Below are 22,971 nucleotides of genomic sequence, written 5' to 3' on the forward strand. Positions count from 1 at the left end.
GGGGCCTGCCTGACTGCATACAAATTGAAAGGGTTTAGGTTTGACCTCATATTATGTGGTATTGGTAAATCTAAAGGAAAGTTGAACAAGGAAATTGTATAGTTTATGGCCAGCTGTGAGGATCTTGCTTTGTGCACTGGTTTAGATCAGTGTGTCTCAACTCCAGTCCCCAAGGCGCCCCAACAGGTCATGTTTTCAGGATTTCCCTCAGATGAAATGGCTGTGGTAATTACTAAGGCAGTGAATATGAATATCCTGCACAGAGTGTCAGTTTCAGATTCATCCTCGTTATTTCTCCAGTGTACTGTTATCTTTGAAGGTAAAAGAAAATCCCAAGCCTTATGTTTTCCCCAGAAAAGTAATAGATTTGAAATCCTCTAATGGGGACATTAGTTCTGGGGACCTAGGGGACCCCAAGGAATTCCTTTAATTTGCAGGGATTTCCTTTCACTTCCTGTTTGGCTATGGGACATGAAGTGAGGGGAAATCTCTGCAATGGGACACAGATCCCATACTCTGTTTAAAATTAATAAAAAAGTTGTACCTTTTTAATAGGCTATCTTATTGCAAAACTCATAAAAATTTGCATTTATGCAGGTGCACTACAGCAGCGCATAGATGTTAACCTAACACCCCGCACACACACATTACACACAGGTGCACTACCAGCTTTGTGGTAATGTAGATTTGTGTGTTGATGCACTGCAAGCTCATTCACACAGTGGGCACGTTATGTGTTATGGTGCCTGGTGTGCACTTTCAATGTGTTGGTTTTTCTTATTTAAACTTTGTTAAAATCGCATACGTTCAACGTTATGTGTGGCAGTGCATTGTGACACATTGTTGCGTATTGTGCCAATATGTATGCCTGGATAATTTTATCTCAATGTACAAACTGCATTTTTTAGTGTAAAGCCTCGTAAACATGACCGGATTTTCCGACGGGAATTGTGTGATGACAGGCTGTTGGTGGAAAATCCGACCATTTGTACGCTCCATCAGACAATTGTTGGATTGTCCACGGACAAGTGTTGGATGGCAGGCTTTAAAATTTTCCACGGACAAATGTCTGTTGTCAGATTTTCCGAGCGTGTATACAAATGTCCAAACTACAAACACGCATGCTCAGAAGCCAGAAAGAGACAGAAGCGGTCGGTCTTGTAAACTAGCGTTCGTAATGGAAAGTTAACATTCTTGACGTGGCAAATTATGAAATCTCAAAATGCAGCGCACAATTCTCTTCTTCTTTAATGGGATAATAATGAAGCTGCTTAGCTGGTGATACTGATGGAGTTATTGCAAACAAATTTTCAAAGGCTTTTTTTTTTCTAGTGATATCAAGAATAATATTATTATGCTTGTTGTTTTTATTTTGGTGCAAGTTACCACAAAACCATTATCCTATAGTTTTTAAGATCAAAGATACAACTATGTTGGTGTCCCTTGTTCATTTTACATTGTATTGCTTACTCCCAAACTGCCATTTGAATTAAAACACATAGCCAAAAAAGAAAACAAATAAAATTAGACATGCTATCTGCCAAAAGAACTTTACCAAAAAGTGCATTCTGTGCATCCAAAAATATAGAAAATATACCAAATCAAATCATTATTCAACCAAAAAATAAAATAAAAGCCTCATGCATGTGTGTTGCTTCTTAATATAGGGGGTCAAAAATGCCAAGAGTTGGTGAAAGCAGGGGTCCATCATCCGGAGATAATTCCAAATATAATCTGGATTAGTCTCCCGGAGCTCTCGCAGCAAAGGCTTATGACATAATTGGTCACAATTAATAAAGGATCCAATTTTTGGTCCAAGAAATCCTCCTTCTCCTGTTCCTGGACTGGACTTGGGTCAAAGCAATAACTCCAAGGCCAATAATAAATAACATGTTATCTCCTCCGATTCCGCAACATGGCTGGTTGACGAACAGCCATGCAGAAACAAACTGAAAAGTGTGAAATAAAAAGCTTGAATCAACACTCGCCAAACTTCTACTAACACAAAATTAGCAGAAGGAGCCCAAAGGGTGGTGCTAAAGAGCTGAAAAACCATGTAGTATGTCACTATGTTTGTTTGTTGGCTGACAATTCCTGACCAATGCCCTTCGGACAAAAGGCTGAGGTTATGTCTGCAGAAAATCCGATCGTGTGTACGAGGCTTTAGTTGCTTATTTACAGATTTTCACTGTTGCACCAAAAAGCACTATTTAAAATTTCAGAATGTATCTCCCTTTGAGAGAATATGCCTGGATGGCCCCAAACGTCAACACCTTATCTCAGACAGATATTGCCTACTCGCATCTCTTAAAACAACGCCCTTTCTGAAACATGGTTATATGCTCAATGGGAACGTATATTGGGAAGAACACTAGAACTCGAGGAGTGGCAGGATATCTGGGATAACATAAATTTAACCTCTTTATGTACCCTTTATAAAGAGAACCAATATAAAATTTTATTTCACTGGTACCTAACCCCTGAAACACTACATGCTATTAACCTTACTCTACCATATACGTATTGGCAATGTGGTGAATCAGAGGGAACACTATATCATATATTCTGGGAATGCTTAAAAATCTGTCCTTTCTGGGAGACCAGTAGATCCTTACTGCAATCGCTCTTGGATTTATCGGTCCCTTAGGACCCAGTATATTTTTTACCGGGGTTACCCTTACCAAATATGTCTAAAACTACTGTCAAGTTGATCAGCCATATTCTAATGGTTGTAAATGAGGGTGCCCAGTAGGGTGAAGCATACGTTCTCGTACTGAGGTCGCGGTACCACTTTCTTTATCTGGGATTTTGTCTGACTTTTACAGTAAATAGGCCATTATGGGTCGATAATTATCTAGCAATGAATATGTTAACTGCTATAACGTTGTCCTACATTGGTTATGTATATTTAGCCTGGCTATCCCATCTCTTTAGGACACACCCAGCTCTATGGAAACCTCATTTGGACATTGTCATTCATTGTGTATTTTCTCTTGAAATTTACTTTATTATCATCTAAGTAAAGTATTTTTGTTATTAATACACAACTTCAATAAAAAAAAAAATCTAAATGTTGTTATTCATTAATTCAATACAGTTGTATAATTTAGTAGAAACTGTTGGATTGTGTTTGTGTGTGCTAATACAATTTTAGTGTATTTTTATTGAAAATATAATTGAGATAAACATTTATGCAACTATTATGCCGCGTACACACGACAGGACTTAAGTCCGGCAGACTTTTGACAGAGTTCTGACGGAGTTCTGACGGAGTTCTGACAGAGTTCTGACGGACTTTCCGAATGAACGGACTTGGCCACAGACAATCACACCAAAGTACGACGAATTCGAACGTGATGACGTATGACTGGACTAGAATAAGGAAGTTCATAGCCAGTAGCCAATAGCTGCCCTAGCGTCGGTTTTAGTCCGTCAGACTAGCACACACACGAGCGGATTTCTGGGTCTGGCAGAGTTCTGTCGGAAAAATTTGAAACATGTTCCATTTCTAAAGTCTGTCAGACTTTTGCAAATCAAAAGTCCGCTGCAGCCCACACACGTTCGAATAGTCTGCCGGAATCATTCCGTCAGACTTTTGATGTTGAAAAGTCTGGTCGTGTGTACGGGGCATTATACAACCCATAAACGTCATAGCCATCTTTTTATTCTAATGGTCCTGTGCCTTCAGAAAATGTATGCTTTAAGGTTTTTTGTTACCAACTCTGAAAGCCAAGGGCTAAAGAAAAAATATTTATTTAATTTATTTTTGGGAAATTTATCTTAGGTTTTTTTAAATGTTTAATAGTTTGTAAACTTATGTTTTATATCATTTTTACTATTTGCATAAAATCTTTATTTTTACCTGTGTTTTGATGACATTTGTTTTTGCCAAGTGTGGTGGGGGGCTTTCCTAAGACTCCAAACGTATTTACTTACTGCTGTCTTGACTAATTAGGGTTCATTTACTAACGTTGGAGAGTACACATGCATATCATACATACTGATGCAGCTCTGCATAGAAACCAATCAGCTTCCAGGTCTTTTTGTCAAAGCTTAATTGAACAAGCTGAAGTTGGGCCTGGTTCACACCTATGCAGGTTGCAGTTTGCATATTCCAGATGCTTTTTGCGTTTTTCAATACACGTTTCGAGGGACTGTCCTTGATTTGGAGCAATGTCCCTCTGTCCCTCTTTCCCTCATTTTGGTCTGATCTATATAGTGTTTCCCAGTGCTAAACTTTTCATCCAAATTCTAAATTGCTGCATTTGTCAATTTTAAAAGCCAATGTAAAGGACAATTTGTGGTTAAAAAAAAGCACTTGTGGATATAATTAACCTTTTTTTGCTTATGTCCCCTTTAAGAGGTGTGACCGGGCGTGTCCCATGCCTACATATGTTTGCTAGTAGGTATCCCTCATTCCTATTTCAAAATGTTGGGAGGTATGCATGAGCTGTGTTTAACTACATTCACGTTGTCCAGTGAATGTATTTTGATGTCAGACCCTTCTTGTTGAACATAATAAGGCAGGTATTAGGTCAAATTGCAAGGGTAGACTCCAAGTTAAGTAAAACTAAATCATGGAAATTTCACAAATGGACATTCTGTCTATCAGAATACAATAACTCAGTGGGAGGATTCCCCCATCCACACAACCCGCTGGTTGAACGGAAAAAAACGGACTCATGTATGGGCTGCATAAGAAAGGTTATAGCAAACACCTTGGTCTGTTTGCTCTTTGGGAAGACAATTATGGTATTATGTTTAGGGTGAATAATGCTGCATACACACGATCGGAGATCCCGTCAGCAAACGTCCGATGTGAGGTTTTGGTCAGAAAATGCGACCGTGTGTATGCTCTATCGGATTTCCGCCAACAAAAGATTGAGAACAGGTTCTCTATTTTTCGGTCGGAAAAAGTTCCAATCTAAAAATTCAGATCGTCTGTAGCAATTCCCACGTACAAAATTCCTACGGCTCATTGTAATGTTGTACATCACCACGTTCATGGCGGTCGAAAGTTCAGAGAACTTTTGTGTGACCGTGTGTATACAAGCCAAGCTTGAGCGGAATTCCATCGGAAAAATCTTGGATGGTTTTCCGCTTGTGTGTACGGAGCATAACAGGTTTGCTTTAATATATTCTGTGTAATTTATATTATAGCCTGTGTCTGAATTCATGCAGTGCATTTACAAACGCGAATATTGGTTTAACCTAAAAAAAATTAAAGGCAATCCTAAACCTGCATGTAGGTTTTGACTTTACGTTTCACATTATGTCTGTAAAGTGGACTGCAATGGCAGGGTCAGAGTGGTATTGTTGGATAATCTGTTTTATTTTATTGTTCTTTGGAAACTTTAAGGCTAATTTCCACTTGTTGCAGTCTCTGAAAAGCGATCTGAGGTGGAACGCTTTCCAGTGAGCTGTACAGGAGAGGATGACAGGCATTCTAGAAATGCTACTGCTAACTCCTAAATGCCTGTTGTTTTTTGACAGCCAAACAAGATCCTTAAATGAGATACTGCTCTGCACCTGTGAGCCTAGCATATGGCTTGTAATTGCAGCCACATTTGCTTGAATAGATTACATTTGGTAGTGGTACTGCCTGCTAAAAACTCGACAGAGGATCATTTTTGCTGTTCCATCTGCCCCTGTGTGTACAAGGCTATCGGATCACCTCTAAAGTGCGTGACAGGTGTAGCGGTGGGTGTGACGAATGACAGATATCAGACCCCTGCCTTCCTCATCTATTCCTGACAAAGGACTGGCCAATCTTACACCGTGCTGTCACTTAACAATGCCACTCTCAGCTGCACTCTGCACAACCATTTTCCAGCTTACGGGACCTAATCTAGGTGTCAGCAGCCTGAGGATGATTGCCACTGTGTTAAATTAATTAAGCAATTAACATTTAAGCTACCACCACCCCCTTTTGACTGAGGAGGAAACTTGTAATTTTGGCAATACCAATTATGATTTTAGAATAAGCGTCTGTAACGCATACCATCACCACAGACAGATGTGTTCAGAGGATTTATACTATACAGTAGCACTCTTCAAGAGACAGGAATTCATTTAGTTTGCAATAAAAGCCTTAAAGACAGTTTTAACACTTTTCAAAATAGGGTTTTATATTGAAAAAAGGTCAAATTGGTGCAAATAAAATAATTACAGAAAAAAGGGTGTTACAAAGAAATAAAGAGGCAATAAAGCAACAGGCAATAAAAAAAAAAATGAAAAGGAAGAAGTCTTGCAGTGTCCTTGGTTTTAGAGTTCAGTCAATGAGTAAGGTGTTGGTTCTCAAATTTAATAGATGTTCCTCGTTTGATGGTACATGAGAACTTTCCAAAATGTGGATGCATCTCAATTTTCTTCACATAAAGGGGGGTTCTGACAGAGACCATCTGATCAATCATCTCGTCTAAGGGGTGGTTGCTGGGATGTCACCAGGTTTATGACCCAGATACAGTTTTTACAGTATTCACATCTCAGAATATCTACAGTTTTATCACCTGCAGATTATTGAACAGCACAAAATTTGCTTCAAAATAAATATAATTATGGCAGGTTTCAGGTGGCTACTTTACCTAGGAGGCTAAGGGGTTCCCTGGGTTCCCCATATGGTCTGACATAGGGGCGTCTGGACTTGAAACTTTACAAACTAACTGAGGAAAGTAAATCTGTCCATATTCTGGCCATACTGTGAACATTTCATGATTTATGAAACATGCTGAAGTTTCAGAGTTAAAGCTGTGATGCTGTCTGCAGGGATGTGTTTTGGCTATTTCCTCCAACTGAGCTTTTGACGACCAGTATCTGTTAGTTATCTGGATTGTTCAGCTTATGAGGGTGACAGTTTTATTAGGGTTTCTAGACTTAAATTGTGGATTGGGTAATGGAAAGGTCTGTGTGTCTGATCAATAGATTGATATGGTCCCGGCCTTAGTTAACGTTGTAGTTTGTGTAGTCTATAATGTGAAGGAAGGAGGAGGAAAGCATGAGAGTTGCTGAATCTTTGGTTTTAAAACAGAGAAACTAATGACAAATAAAATGTGATGGCTCAACGTGAACAAAATGGCTCATATATACACAGCTATTCGGTGAACCCAGGATGCATCACCTTACAGTGGGCAGTAGAAAAGCTTTAACAATGCTCCCCAACTGTTCTATTGCAATGCAAGTGAAAAAGAGGCCTAACTTTTTTATTGTAGCAGAAAGACAGTTAGCTTGTAGCAAGATGATCTTACCCACTATAAATTCAAATTTTGAAAGCTGATAATGCAGGTGAAATATCTCCATCACTTTATTCTACAAGTAAACTCCAAAACAATACATAGTGTTGCGGTATCTCATGTTCCCACTTTTCCCTAAAATAAACTGCTTGCAGCTAGGGCTTCTAAGAAAATCATTTGTATGAAAGTAGCTATTTTCTGTCAAGAGACATGCACAGCTTGTGTTGCTGTTTCCGGAGACACCACAGGTGTTCTTTTATATGGCCGCTTAACATTTGCAGGTTAGCAGCAAAGAGAGAAACAGAGGGCTACCAAGCCACAAAAACAGGTAGAATTTGACTGTGACGGCTGTAATGAACTTTGTTTATACTGTAAAGAAATCTCACTAATTGTTAAAATGCTAAATAGAGCCTGTACACTTTTTTTTACATAGTTCTTTTTTTTTAGCAAAGGGGACATATAGAAAACTGTTCCAATAGTTAACAGAATGTATTTTTATAGAAAAAAAAAATCTTATATTATAATGGCCCACAGCCAGTTCCTGGTGAGATATAAATTATTTCTAGGTTGAAGCAGCCTCTCAGTAAGTGCTACTTAGAAAACAAGAGAATATTTAAACATACAGTAAATAACAATGGAATTATTCTAATGGGTTTAATTGGCATATCACATCATTGCTTCTCTGCCTTTTGGCTAAGTTCAAGTGTAGTATTTGTTCTGATCAATGATCCAGTGGGGGCACTGTGCTATCATACTGGCATGATTAAGGCTGGGGTGGTGGCTATGCAAACCTTCTGGAGTGATGGGGGGCTTGGAAGGTTAGTACCAGCTGGAGCAGAAACTGGGGCGCCCACAGCCAGTTGGGGCATGGGAGTAGTTCCCCCGGGAAAGCTGGAAGAGCCCATTACCTCCTTGTTGGAATGTTCTACCTTGTCTGGCCATGGGCTGGAAAGGCAGAAGGTCCACAGTGTCTGTGGCCCCCTGGGAGTGGTCATCCTAGGGGTGCTCTTAGTACCCCACAGTATGAAAAATAATAAAAACACAGTCACTAAATTGCTTTCCCTCTGCACAGCGCCTTTTAGGGCTGGGCCTTTTGGCTAAGTCCAGGGGCAATTCTTGTCTACCAGGTCTCAGGGCCTAGCTTGTGCACAATCTGCATGGCCACTTTTTTATCTTCTATTAATTTTTTTCCTACGTTTGTCACCTTTCACTTTTGTATTTTTTCTCACGAATGAAGGGTGTGAGTCTTCGGGCTTGCCCTGATGTCTAGGGGGATGATGCGTGGCCCTTAGGTTCCTTCCTCCCCTGCCTCTGGGGGGTCTCTCTTCAGGAGATCTCCCCTGACCTTGTTTTCGATTAATGGTTTTGACTGTTCTAGAAGAATGGGGTCTGCCAGGCCTTCTGGCTAGGCAGACCATGTAAACCTATGTCCCTGTCAGGAGCCTTGCACCCCAGGAATCAGGGTAGAGATCCTACTCCTTCGGGGGGTGGACTAAAGCACACCTTTAAATGCACTTCTTGTATAATCTTTATTTGTGAAACACAAGAATTCATAGCCTAGAAACTGTCCATGATACAACTATAAGCCAGATGCTCTACAATGCTGAACTTAGTGATTTTGTAATGAGAAAAATATATAGGATGCTATTGCTGGTCTATTTTTTTAAATACTAGTTGTCTGACTGTGTCTGGCTACAGTACTTTTGAGTTGCCATTTTGTAACAAGCGTACTATAAATGAGTGCCAGAAAATTGTCAGAAATCCAAAGTCAAAGCATCAGTGTAACGGACAGTGGGCCAGTATTCTCAGAGGAGAGCTCAGCATTTAAAGTGACTTTATTATTTTCATGGTTGATTCACCTTAAAAAGGTGTGAATAGAAGAATCTATTGCAGAAAAATACATTTCAAATCCTGCCTGGAGTGTCAGAAGGCATGTGGAAGAAACTGCGTACATGGGGAAAGGTTCTCTTGTATGATGAAAATCAATGCTGATTTTTTTTTTGTGTCTGAGCATAAAAAGGTTGTGTCTGAAAGTCAATATTGCTTATTGCTTATCAACCTGGGAACAGCATACCCATTGTCAGGCACAGTTGTTGGTAGATGGACTAATGTACTGATCAGCATTGAGGGAAAGATGATTAAAAAGAAATGCATGGAGAATATAGAGGAAAACGTGTTTCAGTCTGCTGATGGTGACTATAAATAAAATTTCACCTTTCAGCAAAACTGTGACACAAAACAGAAAAAAGGTCACTGGAATGGTTCAAATCCAAGAACCAGATGTGCAAAGCTGTTAGATTTTTTACTTTGTTTTGGATGGAGCAGAGTATGGTTAAACACCTTGTCATGTTTGTGGGGGGTTTTTGTGTCTCATTGGGGAGATTTTTTTTAATTTTTTGTGCTCTAAACTGCAACAAGTGAGGGATATTCCCTTGTCAAAGATTACAAAAAAGAGGTGGGATTGCACACCTAAAAGTTCATATTATTCTCAATATCATCGACTACATTCCACTACTGTGTAGTCCCCAGGATTAACAAGGAAAATCTGCACACAGCATGTTTCTTCTTTTTTTGATCACCTTCCACACCACACTACCCCTCCCAGAGGAAGACCTCTGTGAAAACGCCAGTAACCTTTTCAAATCTTCAGACCACTCTTAGCCCTTGTACACACGGTCGGAGATTCCGACGGAATGTTTCCTATCGGACCGTTTTGTCGGATATTCCGACAGTGTATGGTCTGCATCGGACTGTTTCCATTGGAATATCCGACGGACCAAGTTTTCCAACTGGCCGGTAAAATTTTCAGACAAAATGCTCCTATCGGACATACTCCGATCATGTGTAGCCTACTCCGACGGACAAAGTGCCATGCATGCTCAGATCAAATTCCTAGACCAAAGCTATTGGCTACTAGCCTGAACGTCGTCCCGTCGTAACGAAATAACGTCATCATGTTATGTACAATTGGATTTTCCGACAACTTAGTCCGACCGTGTGTATGCAACATCACTTCTGTCAGAATTACTCAGACGGATTTGGTTGTCGGAATCTCCGACCATGTGTACAAGGGCTTACACTCATCCCCTGGCCAAATCAAAGCTAGCAACAGCCTTCCCAAAACAATGCAATAGCTTCAACAGCACTTCACAATGCAAAAATGATTAATAAAATCATGCTCCATGAAAAGCCCGTTCTTTCCAAAATTAAACCAGAAATAACCTGCATGGGCTGCGTCTCTAGTTTATTTACAAATATATTAAAAGTAATCACATGGAATTGCAATGTAAGTTACCCACATAATTCCCAGAAGAACATCTGCTAGTAAACCTTCCATCACACCCACTAAACATAATTTGTCTCCATGTCCATAGTCCAAATGCACTTTTGTAATACAATAGATATACATTTGTGCCACTGACAAGTTGATTATAAACCCTGGGCTTCTCTGAATAGCCTCACATCTAACAACAGGGCCCATAATTGTAAGAAATGCTCCACTGTGCTTAAAAACTGTCACCATTCTCCCATGTTGCAAGTGAAATGTTCTTAGTTTCAAGTGCCCAGGTACAAAAAGGCAAACTCCATATACTTCAGGCGGTATTTGTACTGGATTAGGTCCAGGATAATGTTCTGTGTACTGGCCACCCAAAATAACGCTGCCGGCTTGACTTTGGCTGCATGAGTGGAGGAATTCCATAAATCCCAGAAGAATTCTCAATGGGACAAGTGCCTCCTTTGAGAGATTTCTATTCTAATCAACTCAAAAGGTTTTATTGCCCCTTCATTTCTATTGCAGTGAGAATAGTGAATTTGACCTGTAGGTGAACACAGACATCAACAAAAAGCTTAACCCACTGTAGCCAAAGCTAGAAAAAAGTTTTGACTTTAGATACTTTAATGTTTTAGTCACAGTAAAAATATGTTGTACTCTCAAAGTTTTAGTTGTAGAAATCATATGCTAAAAAATCCAGTTAACTCTATTTCATTTCGGATTATAACACTTCTAGTTCTTCGGGGTGAATATTAAAATTGTAATTGCTGTATGCAAAACACTATTTGGTAGCTTAAGGGGACAAGAATGGTGCATTTTACATTGTAGGGGAGATAAGGAAGTCAAGTGCTATGTATGACTGCCAGCAATGAGGTGTAGAAGAAGACCTGTATCTGCCTAGGAATGCTAAATTATTAAAGTGTGTAGGTGTTTACTTGCCATATGGACCTCAGAAACAATAATTGTGTTTGTATGGTTGTTGTTTTCCCTAAATTGCAATTGAATTTCAAAAAAGAATTGGTTTGCATTTGAAGAGATCTTCTTTCATCTTCTCCAAACATTTCACCTTTCAGAACAAGTGTAAAAAATGTTTTCTAAGCCTGCACCCTTTCAGCAATCCTGTAATAGGGATATCTGACCTCCTATTGCAATGAGCACTATGCCATAAGCATAAAGTCAGAGATGACCTAAAATACTTGCAGGGTAGTCCCAGTGTGACTTTTTATCTTTGAATGTTTCTTAAACTCTAAATGTTTGAGCAAGGGCTGCGTAGGGCCCAGTATGTGACTTGCTTGGATCTTGAGGTTGATGTTTATTTTGCATGTTTTGGAAGAGTATGCCTTCAACGGTACAATGTTAAAGAAGGAGTAGATGCTACCATATATTTTCTAGCCAATATGTTTTAAATTTACAACTTCAGATGCATAGCATGACAAATGTTGCACAACACATCTGTATGATTGCAATACTGCATTTAGCTCACAGCTCTCTTGCACTTTAGATGGGAGATTTTCGATTTTTTTTTAATTCCCCATATGATGTTTTACCTAAAGAAATACTAATATTTGCCTACACCTTCTCTATTTTCTGTATTAATCTTTTATATTACCACAAATGGAAAAAAAAAGTGTAAGTTGACAAAAAGGCACAAACAAGTGACAGAGAGACAAACACGAAGAGGTAGTCACAGTCTATATATATATATATATATAAGCCACTAGGGGATCCCTATGTTTAGGTTATGTATTCCCAAACCCTAGATAGGTTATCTGCTACCCCCTACTTAGAATATAGTATATATGCCAGCTGTTGATTGCAGACGTGCTATATGAAGATAAGAGGGTCAGGCTTGATGCAATATCATATTATAAGGCCATGATCAGTAGCTAACAGCTAGTAAGAGTCCAATCTAGAATTGTCTAGATAGACAACCTATCTAGGGTTTGGGAATACATAACCTAAACATAGGGATCCCCTAGTGGCTTATATATATAAACTGTGACCACCTCTTCGTGTTTGTCTCTCTGTCACTTGTTTGTGGCATATTCTTCTTTCTCTCACTTATGGAACATTAACATCAAGTAGTCAACAAAATCTAGATCACCCTATTTAGCAAGGATCTGTTTGTTTACAAATACATCCACTGTAGGTAGCGCCTGGGTCCCTACATTTATTCTTTACAACAGTTGCAGTTCACAATCTCTTCCGGGAGTTGTGAAGCATAGGGGCGGCAGCAACCTAGTATAGTAGAGTATATTAATTACCAAAGCACGGCTTGGTCTCTTTCTATTTCTGACAAAAAGGCAGTTTTATTAAAAGGTGTTGGGTTCAATGCTGTTGGGCAAAGAAATAGAGAAAATGTTATCTCTTGAAAGAAAGAAAACTCATGCTGTGTGCAGTATGTGACACTTTATCCTTCTGTCCTCTGAGCCATGTACAATATCTCACAAAAGTTATGCAATCTGTACGCTCACTACTTTACATTGTAGCAAAGTGTAATTTCTTCAGTGTTGTCCAATGTAAAGATAAAATATTTATAAAAATGTGAGGGGTGTACTCACTTTTGTGAGATACTATATCCATTATTTACGATGTCTCCATCCAGCACCTAATTGAAACGTTACTAAAAAAAGTATGCCTTTCACTCTTGCTATTTCCAAAAATATCACAGAGCACAATGTATAGTCCGCTTTGGTAACATATGTATTTTTTTTGTCAGACATAGAACTATACAGAATATATGTTTTCATATTATAAAGAGTTGCAAGTCAGTGCTTCAGACTTCATTTTGTTTTATGTTATGTCCTGTAGGTCACAACATGGATTTAAAGTTGTATTTTCCTAGAATGATTTATATAGTGGTAGGTTAGCATAGACGTTTTATACAGGCGGCGAAGACTAGTGTTTCAGCAACAAGCACAAACTCAGAGCTATGAAGTAATTATCCATACTAACAAGGAGAAACTGCCTTCCCACATGTGCTGTGCACTCCTGGGTAAGACCCCTTTCTAATGATTGCAGAAAAGTCCTAATGAGGAAGCCTGTCTCATACAGCAGTCTCTCCTAGAGGGACATTACCATAGAGAAGGGATAGGTTTACATATATTTTGAGGGAATGAGAAATTATGTTCTTATAAGATGGTATCTAAATCAAAAATAAACAGGGAGGGGGCTACATATCTGGAGTAAAATTATTGGTATTCACTGCAGTCATCTTCTGAAATGAAGCTGGGTATTGGGAAGTCTCAAAGCTGCAGAGCAATGCCTGTAAAGCGGAGACCTCGGCAATAATGTTTTCGTACGATAGGTCAATAGGCTTAATCAGGAGACAACCGAATCTAGCTTAATGGGTTCATCAGCAGTGAAGAGCAAGTGTACAAACTCTATCTTTTTAATGAATGTTAACTCTCTGTTGCCAACATAGCCTTAAATTGCAGCCTATTTAGTATTTAAATGTGTTAACTCTTGCAAATCTGTACTAGCCCAGCACAAATCATTGCTTTAGAGCAGGGCTCTCCAAACTATGGACCTCCAACTGTTGCGGAACTACACTTCCCATGAGGCATTGTAAAATTCTAACATTCACAGACATGACTAGGCATGACAGTAATTGTAGTTCCTGAACAACTGGAGGGCCAAAAGTTTGGAGATCCCTGCTTATGATGGTAAAATCTAACTTTAAAGCATAATTAAAAGCTATTTTATTTATTTGAATAGAGTGGTGAGGGGTTAGAACTACTGCTAGGTTTTTATTTGCTGTGCCTCTGTTAGGGAGATTCTAACTCTAAAACTCTAAAAAGGCAAATCTTCCAAGTGGGACATTTATTCACATGTCCCTTACATTGGAAAGATATCCACCTACTTCCCATTGAGTCTACAAGACAGTAATTGAAGGGGAATCCCCATAATGAGGCACAGATGGGAAAAATATCTTAGTAGTTTGTTTTAATTCTGCCCTACTCTATCCAAAAAGAAAAAAAAAAGTTTTGGCTTTGACATGCTAAACTAGCTTTCAACATGTGTATGTAAAAGTCTGACTGTTTTTTAAAAAAATACTCCTTTTATAAATCAAAATATGGGTACAAGAATTATGCATGTTCTGATTATCATTGTCCTGGCAACAGTTAGACCTAGGCCAAATTATGGCTCCTGGCACATTCATACACACACACTCTCATTCCCTTTTTTATTTGCTACTTTTATGGCACAGCCCTAAAATCTGTAATTATATTCAGGTATGCTTTTGCATCAAAAGTATGGTTAGTTTGTATTGTGTGCTCAGGGATTCCCCACACCATTACACCACCATCCATAACCATTGACACAAGGCAAAATGGATTTATGCAAATTCTGATCCTGCCATCTCCTTGTTTTAGTAGAAATCAAGATTCATGAGAACATGCAGAATTTTTTCCATATTTATCTGTCTAGATTTATGATGTTGTGCTCACTGTAGCTTCATTTACTTGTTCCTAACTGGGAGAAGTAAAACCCAACCCCGTATTTTGTATGTTGAAGGATGCCGGACATTGGAAGGCTTTTGGAGACAGCATTTCCATGTGAAATAGCAGAGGTAGTCAAAAGTCATAATACATACACCAGTGACATGCTGAATTTTCAGAACATTAACAAACATATATATATTGAGGGATGTACTAAAGGAGTGGAACATGTTCACTTTGTAAAGTGAAAATGTGTGAATACACCCATGTTACTCAGATAGAATCTCTCCTGCAGGGGTTTCCCACAACACAATCTCATGTAAACCTAGCCTCAAGGTGACATACAAAGATGCTCAGATTACAAGATAACAGTTTATGAATCATCTTAGCTGACCTTTTTTCCTGTTCATGATTTTAAGTGCTCATGCACATGGACGTTTTAAAAAACTGGCTGCAAAGCTAGCTCTGACACCTGGAAAAATCTGCGTTAAAAACGTGTTTTGCATTGGCGGTTTTTGTGCGTTTTTAGCGTTAGCGTTAAGTAGCGTTTTTTAAAGAAACACATCTCTTGGCTATAGCACTCCCAAATTTCCCACAATGCCACAGAAAACAAAGAAAATATGTTACGTGTGTATGCGCGTTTTTCCACGATTCGTGTTTTTACAGTTCTAGCTCCACGCCACGGAACGCACTAGTCCTGGGTTTTTTTTACAGCTTAAAAATGCCTATGCCATTTGCAGCTCAAAAACGCCTAGGTGGGCATGAAGCCATAGACTAACATGGACAGCCGTTTTTAAGCTGCAAAAAAGCTCAAAAAAGCAGCTGTAAAGACGTGTGCATGAGGCCTAAATGTACAGTATCTCACAAACGTGAGTACACCCCTCACATTTTTGTAAATATTTTATTATATCTTTTCATGTGACAACACTGAAGAAATTACACTTTGCTACAGTGTAAAGTAGTGAGTGTACAGCTTATATAACAGTATAAATTTGCTGTCCCCTCAAAATAACTCAACACACAGCCATTAATGTCTAAACCGCTGGCAACAAAAGTGAGTACACCCCTAAGTGAAAATGTCCAAATTGGGCCCAAAGTGTCAATATTTTGTGTGGCCACCATTATTTTTCAGCACTCCGTTAACCCTCTTGGGTATGGAGTCCACCAGAGCATCTTCCAGTCCTCCATGACAACATCACGGAGCTGGTGGATGTTAGAGACCTTGCGCTCCTCCACCTTCCATTTGAGGATACATTTCAGATGCTCAATAGGGTTTAGGTCTGGAGACATGCTTGGCCAGTCCATTCCCTTTGCCCTCAGCTTCTTTAGCAAGGCAGGGGTAATCTTGGAGGTGTGTTTGAGGTCATTATCATGTTGGAATACTGCCCTGTGGCCCAGTCTCTGAAGGGTGGGGATCATGCTCTGCTTCAGTATGTCGCAGTACATGTTGGCATTCATGGTTCCCTCAATGAACTGTAGCTTCCCAGCACTCATGCAGCCCCAGACCATGACACTCCAACCACCATGCTTGACTGTAGGCAATATATACTTGTCTTTGTACTCCTCACCTGGTTTGCCGCCACACATGTTTGACACTATCTGAACCCAATAAGTTTAACTTGGTCTCATCAGACCACAGGACATAGTTCCAGTAATCCATGTCCTTAGTCTGCATGTCTTCAGCAAACTTTTTGCAGGCTTTCTTGTGCATCATCTTTAGAAGAAGATTCCTTCTGGGGCAACAGCCATGCAGACCAATTTGATGCAATGTGCTGCATATGGTCTGAGCACTGACAGGCTGACCCCCACCCCTTCAACCTCTGCAGCAATGCTGGCAGCACTCATATGTCTATTTCCAAAGACAACCTCTGGATATAACACTGAGCTGTGCATTCAACTTCTTTGATCGACCATGGCGAGGCCTGTTCTGAGTGGAACCTGTCCGGTACCGCTGTATGGTCTTGGCCACCATGCTGCAGCTCAGTTTCAGGGTCTTGGCAATCTTCTTATAGCTTATGTCATCTTTATGCAACAATTATTTTTTTCAGACCCACAGAGAGTTCTTTGCCATGAGGTGCCATGTTGAATTTCCAGTGACCAGTATGAAAGAGTGAGAGCGATAACACCAAATTGAACACGCCTGCACCCCATTCACACCTGAGACCTTGTAACACTAACAAGTCGCATGACACCGGGGAGGGAAAATGTCTAATTGGGTCCAATTTGGACACTTTCACTTTGGTGTGTACTCACTTTTGTTGCCAGCGGTTTAGACATTAATGGCTGTGTGTTGAGTTATTTTGAGGGGACAGCAAATTTTCACTGTTATACAAGCTGTACACTTACTACTTTACATTGTAGCAAAGTGTCATTTCTTCGGTGTTTGCACATGAAAAGATATACTAAAATATTTACAAAAATGTGATGGGTGTACTCACTTTTGTGAGATACTGTATTTCAACTTAAGGAAAACTTTACAATTTTTAATATATGTTTGTAAGCCACATCTACTCAAATATTTTCAGGTGATGTGCTAAAAATAAAAGATGTTAATCTATATGAGTGCTTTTTAGTGCTAATCAGTGAAGCTGTGGATGATAACAAGCATGGCACATAAGTGCATTATATTATGACTGACATTTCTGTCTGTTAATCGTAGCTTAATGCACTGTAAAACATAGTGTTCTTTATGAAGGGACACTGCTACTGCATGCAGATGCTTATCACCTTAAAATGCGATCAAGTGAGGTCAATAATTAATATTTCCTATAAATTTAACAATTAAACTTACTGTTCAGATGTATGTCATTTAACTGTTGTTAAAAATCAGTCAAAATGTGTTTAAAAAAAATAAAAAAATAAAAAACTGCAAGAAATATACAAATAAGTATGGCAAATTATCATAAAATTATTTACCCCTAGTGATTCCGGGCACTTTCGATTCACTGCACAATGCCCAAGGTTATGAAGTTTGCCTAAATGTATTCCATTTTATTCATGGATTTTTGGTTGAACGGGATTGACATATTCCTTTTTTCAGCCTAACGACTGTATACACATCTATAAAATTGGAATTTAGTTGGCAAAGATTATGGTAAATCTATATAAATCTCCATTCACACTTGCGATTAAGGACAGACTATGAACTCCTACTTCTATACTTGGCAGGATTTATGCAAACAGTTGCTATGAAGGCAAGCTCTATACATGAGGAAATAAAAGTCTGACAGTGCCACAGCTGCTGGCATGCAATCAAATAAGAAACAATTGCCTGCAGATGATTGGCCATGGATGCAAACTGTTGCATCCAGGGCCGATCATCCACAGGTAGTTTCCAAATACATGCCACAAATGGCTGGATGCTGTCAGCATTTCATTGCTTTGGTTAGGGCTTCCTGGCCTAGCAGTTGTTCATGCAAACCCCTCTGAGTCTTCTGCAGGAATTCGTGGTCTTGCCCTAACTGCAAGTGTGAATGTCACAGGTTTTCTTTCCTGTGCACGATCACAGATTTTGAGAAAGACTTGACATAGGAAATAACAAAAAGTTTGGGCCGGATTCAACTTTCAGAAACCACATTCTGACTTTTTGTAGTACAGGTAAAGGAGTTAAAGTAAACAGTAAAAAAAAAAAAAAAAAAAAAAGGATTACAGGACAGATCCTTTCTCACTACCTTCTCATCAGACTGCTCATTCTTCTGGTTCTGCTTCTGAAGAGATGAGGCTAGAATAATTAAAATTACGTATTCCTTGAGATACTACCTTACTGATTTTACCTTCACCAAGTAACATCTATAGGTCATGAGTTCTGACCAAAGTTATTTGTTGCTGTCAAAGAGTTTTGCACACAAATTAGCAGCTGAGCAATGTGTGTGGACATTTTGGGATACCAAGATGGCACCATTATTGGTTACAGTAGTGCTACGTTTCTTCTGTTCTTGATTATCTAACAGCTTTAAAAACACAGATCCACAATTTAAAAATGGCAAATACATTAAAGGGTAGTTCACCTTTAGCAAAAAACTGCCTATACCCTAAGGGCATATGTAGATAAAACAAATCGTACAGCTCTAACTAAAGTTGTATAATGCCCTTGTTATAGGTGTATGCCATTTACGTACCTACTGAAGTCTTACTGGAATATGCTCAGGACATTGCTAGGATGTTGCTGAGTGAGGCCTAGTCATCACTGCTCACCTGCACCATGATAGGAGTGAGCTCTCAAACGCTGAGCTCAGAGCCACTGCATCAGGGGAGAGAAAGAGTATATGAAGGGTGTTTCAATTAGAGAAAAACCTCACTCCTGTGATGGTGGAGGTGAACAGTAATGACTAGGCCTCATGCAACAATGTCCTAGCAACATCCTGGGAGTATTTCAGTCAGGTTTGTGAGGCCTACACCAATATAGCAAGGACATTATTCAACTTTATTCAGAGCTGCACAGTTTGTTTTTCTCTACAGATCCTCCTTATCTGCTGCTGCATAGGTAGTTTTTTTTGTAAAGGCAAACTAATCCTTTAACCACTTCCCACCTGGCCTATAGCAAATTGAGGGCCAGGTGGTGGTTCAGTTATCCTGACTGGGCTTCATATGATGTCCTTCAGATTAACAGCTGCCGCATCGCGATGATCGTGGTGCGGTGTGTCAGTCTGACACACCACACCACCAATCTCGGGAAAGAGCCGCCAACAGAGTAAACAGGAAAAGCCGTTGATCAGGTACATCCCCCATGGCCATCCACATATGCCCAGTCTGTGCCCACAAATGGGCACTGACTGGCACCATAGAGTAATAGATGAAATGAGTAATGCCCAGCAATGCCACCTATCAATGTCATCAGTGCCACCCATCAGTGTCCATCAGTGCCACCTATCAATGCCCATCGGTGCCCATCCATGCCACCCACCAGTGCCACCCATAAGTACCCAACAGTGCCGCCTATGAGTGCCCATCAGTGCCGCATACAAGTGAAACCTATCAGTGCCACCTTATTAGTGCACCTCATTGGTGCTACCTCATCAGTGCCCATCAGTGCCACCATATCGGTGGGTGCCCATCATTGAAGAATAAAGCATACTTATTTACAAAAAAATTTACAGAAACAAAGAAAAACTTGTTTTTTTCCAAATTTTCTGTATTTTTTTTATTTTTTGCGAAAAAAATAAAAATCACAGAGGTGATCAAATACCACCAAAAGAAATCTCTATTTGTGGGAACAAAATGATAAAAAATTTGTTTGGGTACAGTGTAGCATGACTGCGCAATTGCCATTCAAATTGCGACAGTGCTGAAATCTGAAAATTGGCCTGGGCAGGAAGGTGTCTAAGTGCCTGGTATTGAAGTGATTAAGGCAAACTTTTTGGTATCCTGCAGTGAATCTGAGATTTACCACTAGTGATGGACGAACTTCTGATGGGACGTTTCACGAACGCGATCCACGAACGTGCCCAAATGTTCGCGAACCTCCAGGTCATATTTTCAGACACAAAATACTTACTAGCTGTGCACACACAATCCCACAACATGGACACTGACATACCATAAGTATTAAGTGAATCTGGGATCGACAACGACAAGCATTCTTTTTTTTATCTGTGAAATTTTGTCAATTCAGGAGCGCATGAAGGCCATGGAGGAGAGGCAAGGTCAGGCCAGGCTATGAAGGGGGTGCAGGAGATGATCAGTGCCACAGTCAGGGCAGCGCAGTCCTGTGCCAGTGTCCCAGTGTGTCAACCTGTGCTTGAGTCCCTGACCCCTGCCTCTGCCCGGCCCTTACCCCCACCTATGCAGGGCTCCACTGCAGTGGGAGGCTCAAGCTTGTTGCTCCTGCCCTACCCCTACCACCCCTGCGGAAGGGCCTGCCTCTTCCTCTGCCTCTCATTTTTTAAATGACCCTGTGACAAAAGTCTCTAGAGTGCAGTATATGTGGAAGAAGGTATATAACACCCCGCTTCAATCTGTCATTTTGGGGGGCCACTGGTCTATCACACCAGTTATAATACTTTTTTCTAATTACGTTTGTCACTCTTTCTAGTATCGCTGCAGAACCGCTCAGCAGTCACAATGCTGCGCAATGGAAAGCCACTATACTATGCTTTCTATATTTGAAAGTATTTTATACATGTATTACACCCCTATATACTGCACACCAAATAGTACACCTATACTAGTCCTTAAAAGGACCTTTGTGGACCTAATAGTAGATAGCTAGTAGCTAGTGAATTGCAGACTGTCCCTGCTCCAAACACCAAACACTGAGAAATTACAGCTGCAGAATCGGTCAGCAGCACTGCAGTATACTATAATATGCTTTCTATATTTGAAAGACAGTATATTATAAGTGTATTACAACCCTATATACTGTACACCTATACCAGTCCTTAAAAGGGACCTTTGTGGACCTAATAGTAATAGCTAGTGATTACTGACTGTCCCTGATCCAAACAGCGTCCTTTCCCTACACTGACAAAAGACAGAATGTAAAATGGCTGCCAGATCAGGTCTATTTAAAAGGTAGGGGGTATGTCCATGTGCTGAAATGTCTCAATTGGATGTCCTGTACCCCATGATGGATGTGTCATGGGTCAAAGTTCTTCACAATGTAAACGAATATGTCTGCCGTGAACAGCGGCAGAAGTCCGCCGGTTTGGCGAATCGCGAACGAGCAAAGTTCACCGCGAACCGACCGCCGGGCGAACCGCAAGGCCATCCCTATTTACCACATTATAAATAGTGAATATTGGAGTAACCAATGTTTTACTTTAAAGAACAGTAATTTCCTGAAGTTGATAAATGTCGATAATTGTGGCTCCATCTGGCAAAAGTGTTTTATAGGTACAGTGAAAAGATTTGCTTGTGAAAGAGCACTACATTACATGCCCATTATTTCTGAAGTGAAGAGTGAATCTAGTAACTTTTTTAACATTTTAAATGCACTTCTTTTAACAGTTTGATCATGAAGTATTCCAAATACAGTGTTTGCTTAATGAAGATGATCATTTCTCAAAATCAGGGACATTTCCATGGAGAAATATTATCAGCCAACTTCAAAATCAGTGAAACAGGGGAAGCTGTCAGAAACAGTTGGCAGTACTGGTGTTAAAGACAGCGAGAGAGATGTGTACTTTTACTATGTATTTTACTAGTTCCTGTCAGTGATCTCATTAAAAAAAAAATACAGTGGTTAATCTGCCATTACCTTCAGTGAAAATGATTGGGATATCTGTCTATATAGGCAGCTGATTTACAGTATCTCACAAAAGTGAGTACACCCCTCACATTTTTGTAAATGTTTTATTATATCTTTTCATGTGACAACACTGAAGAAATTACACTTTGCTACAATGTAAAGTAGTGAGTGTACAGCTTGTATAACAGTGTAAATTTGCTGTCCCCTCAAAATAACTCAACACACAGCCATTAATGTCTAAACCGCTGGCAACAAAAGTGAGTACACCCCTAAGTGAAAATGTCCAAATTGGGCCCCATTAGCCATTTTCCCTCCCCGGTGTCATGTGTCTCGTTAGTGTTACAAGGTCTCAGGTGGGAATGGGGAGCAGGTGTGTTAAATATGGTGATATCGCTCTCTCTCTCATACTGGACACTGGAAGTTCAACATGGCACCTCATAGCAAAGAACTCTCTGAGGATCTGAAAAAAAGAATTCTTGCTCTACATAAAGATGGCCTAGGCCAGTGATGGCAAACCTTGGCACCCCAGATGTTTTGGAACTACATTTCCCATGATGCTCAACTACACTGCAGATTGCCTGAGCATCATGGGAAATGTAGTTCCAAAACATCTGGGGTGCCAAGGTTTGCCATCACTGGCCTAGGCTATAAGAAGATCGCCAACACCCTTAAACTAAGCTGCAGCATGGTGGCTAAGACCATACAGTGGTTTAATAGGACAGGTTCCACTCAGAACACGCCTCATGGTCATTGCAGCAGAGGTTGAAGGGATGGGGGGCCAGCCTGTCAGTTCTCAGACCATACGCTGCACACCGCATAAAATTGGTCTGCATGGCTGTC

At 39.9% G+C, this 22,971-nt stretch overlaps 1 protein-coding gene and 1 pseudogene across 3 annotated transcripts in view; both read left to right on the forward strand.

The window, feature by feature from the left end:
- The window catches only part of CHID1 (chitinase domain containing 1), a 924,523-nt gene that overhangs the window by 752,437 nt on the left and 149,115 nt on the right, over positions 1-22,971 (forward strand). The gene's annotated exons all lie outside the window — the stretch shown is intronic.
- LOC143956126 (U2 spliceosomal RNA) lies at positions 7,903-8,025 on the forward strand (annotated as a pseudogene).

Source organism: Lithobates pipiens, unplaced genomic scaffold (genome assembly GCF_037356315.1).
Source record: "Lithobates pipiens isolate NorthernLeopardFrog02 unplaced genomic scaffold, aLitPip1_a1.2 Scaffold_10, whole genome shotgun sequence".
Taxonomy (NCBI): domain Eukaryota; kingdom Metazoa; phylum Chordata; class Amphibia; order Anura; family Ranidae; genus Lithobates; species Lithobates pipiens.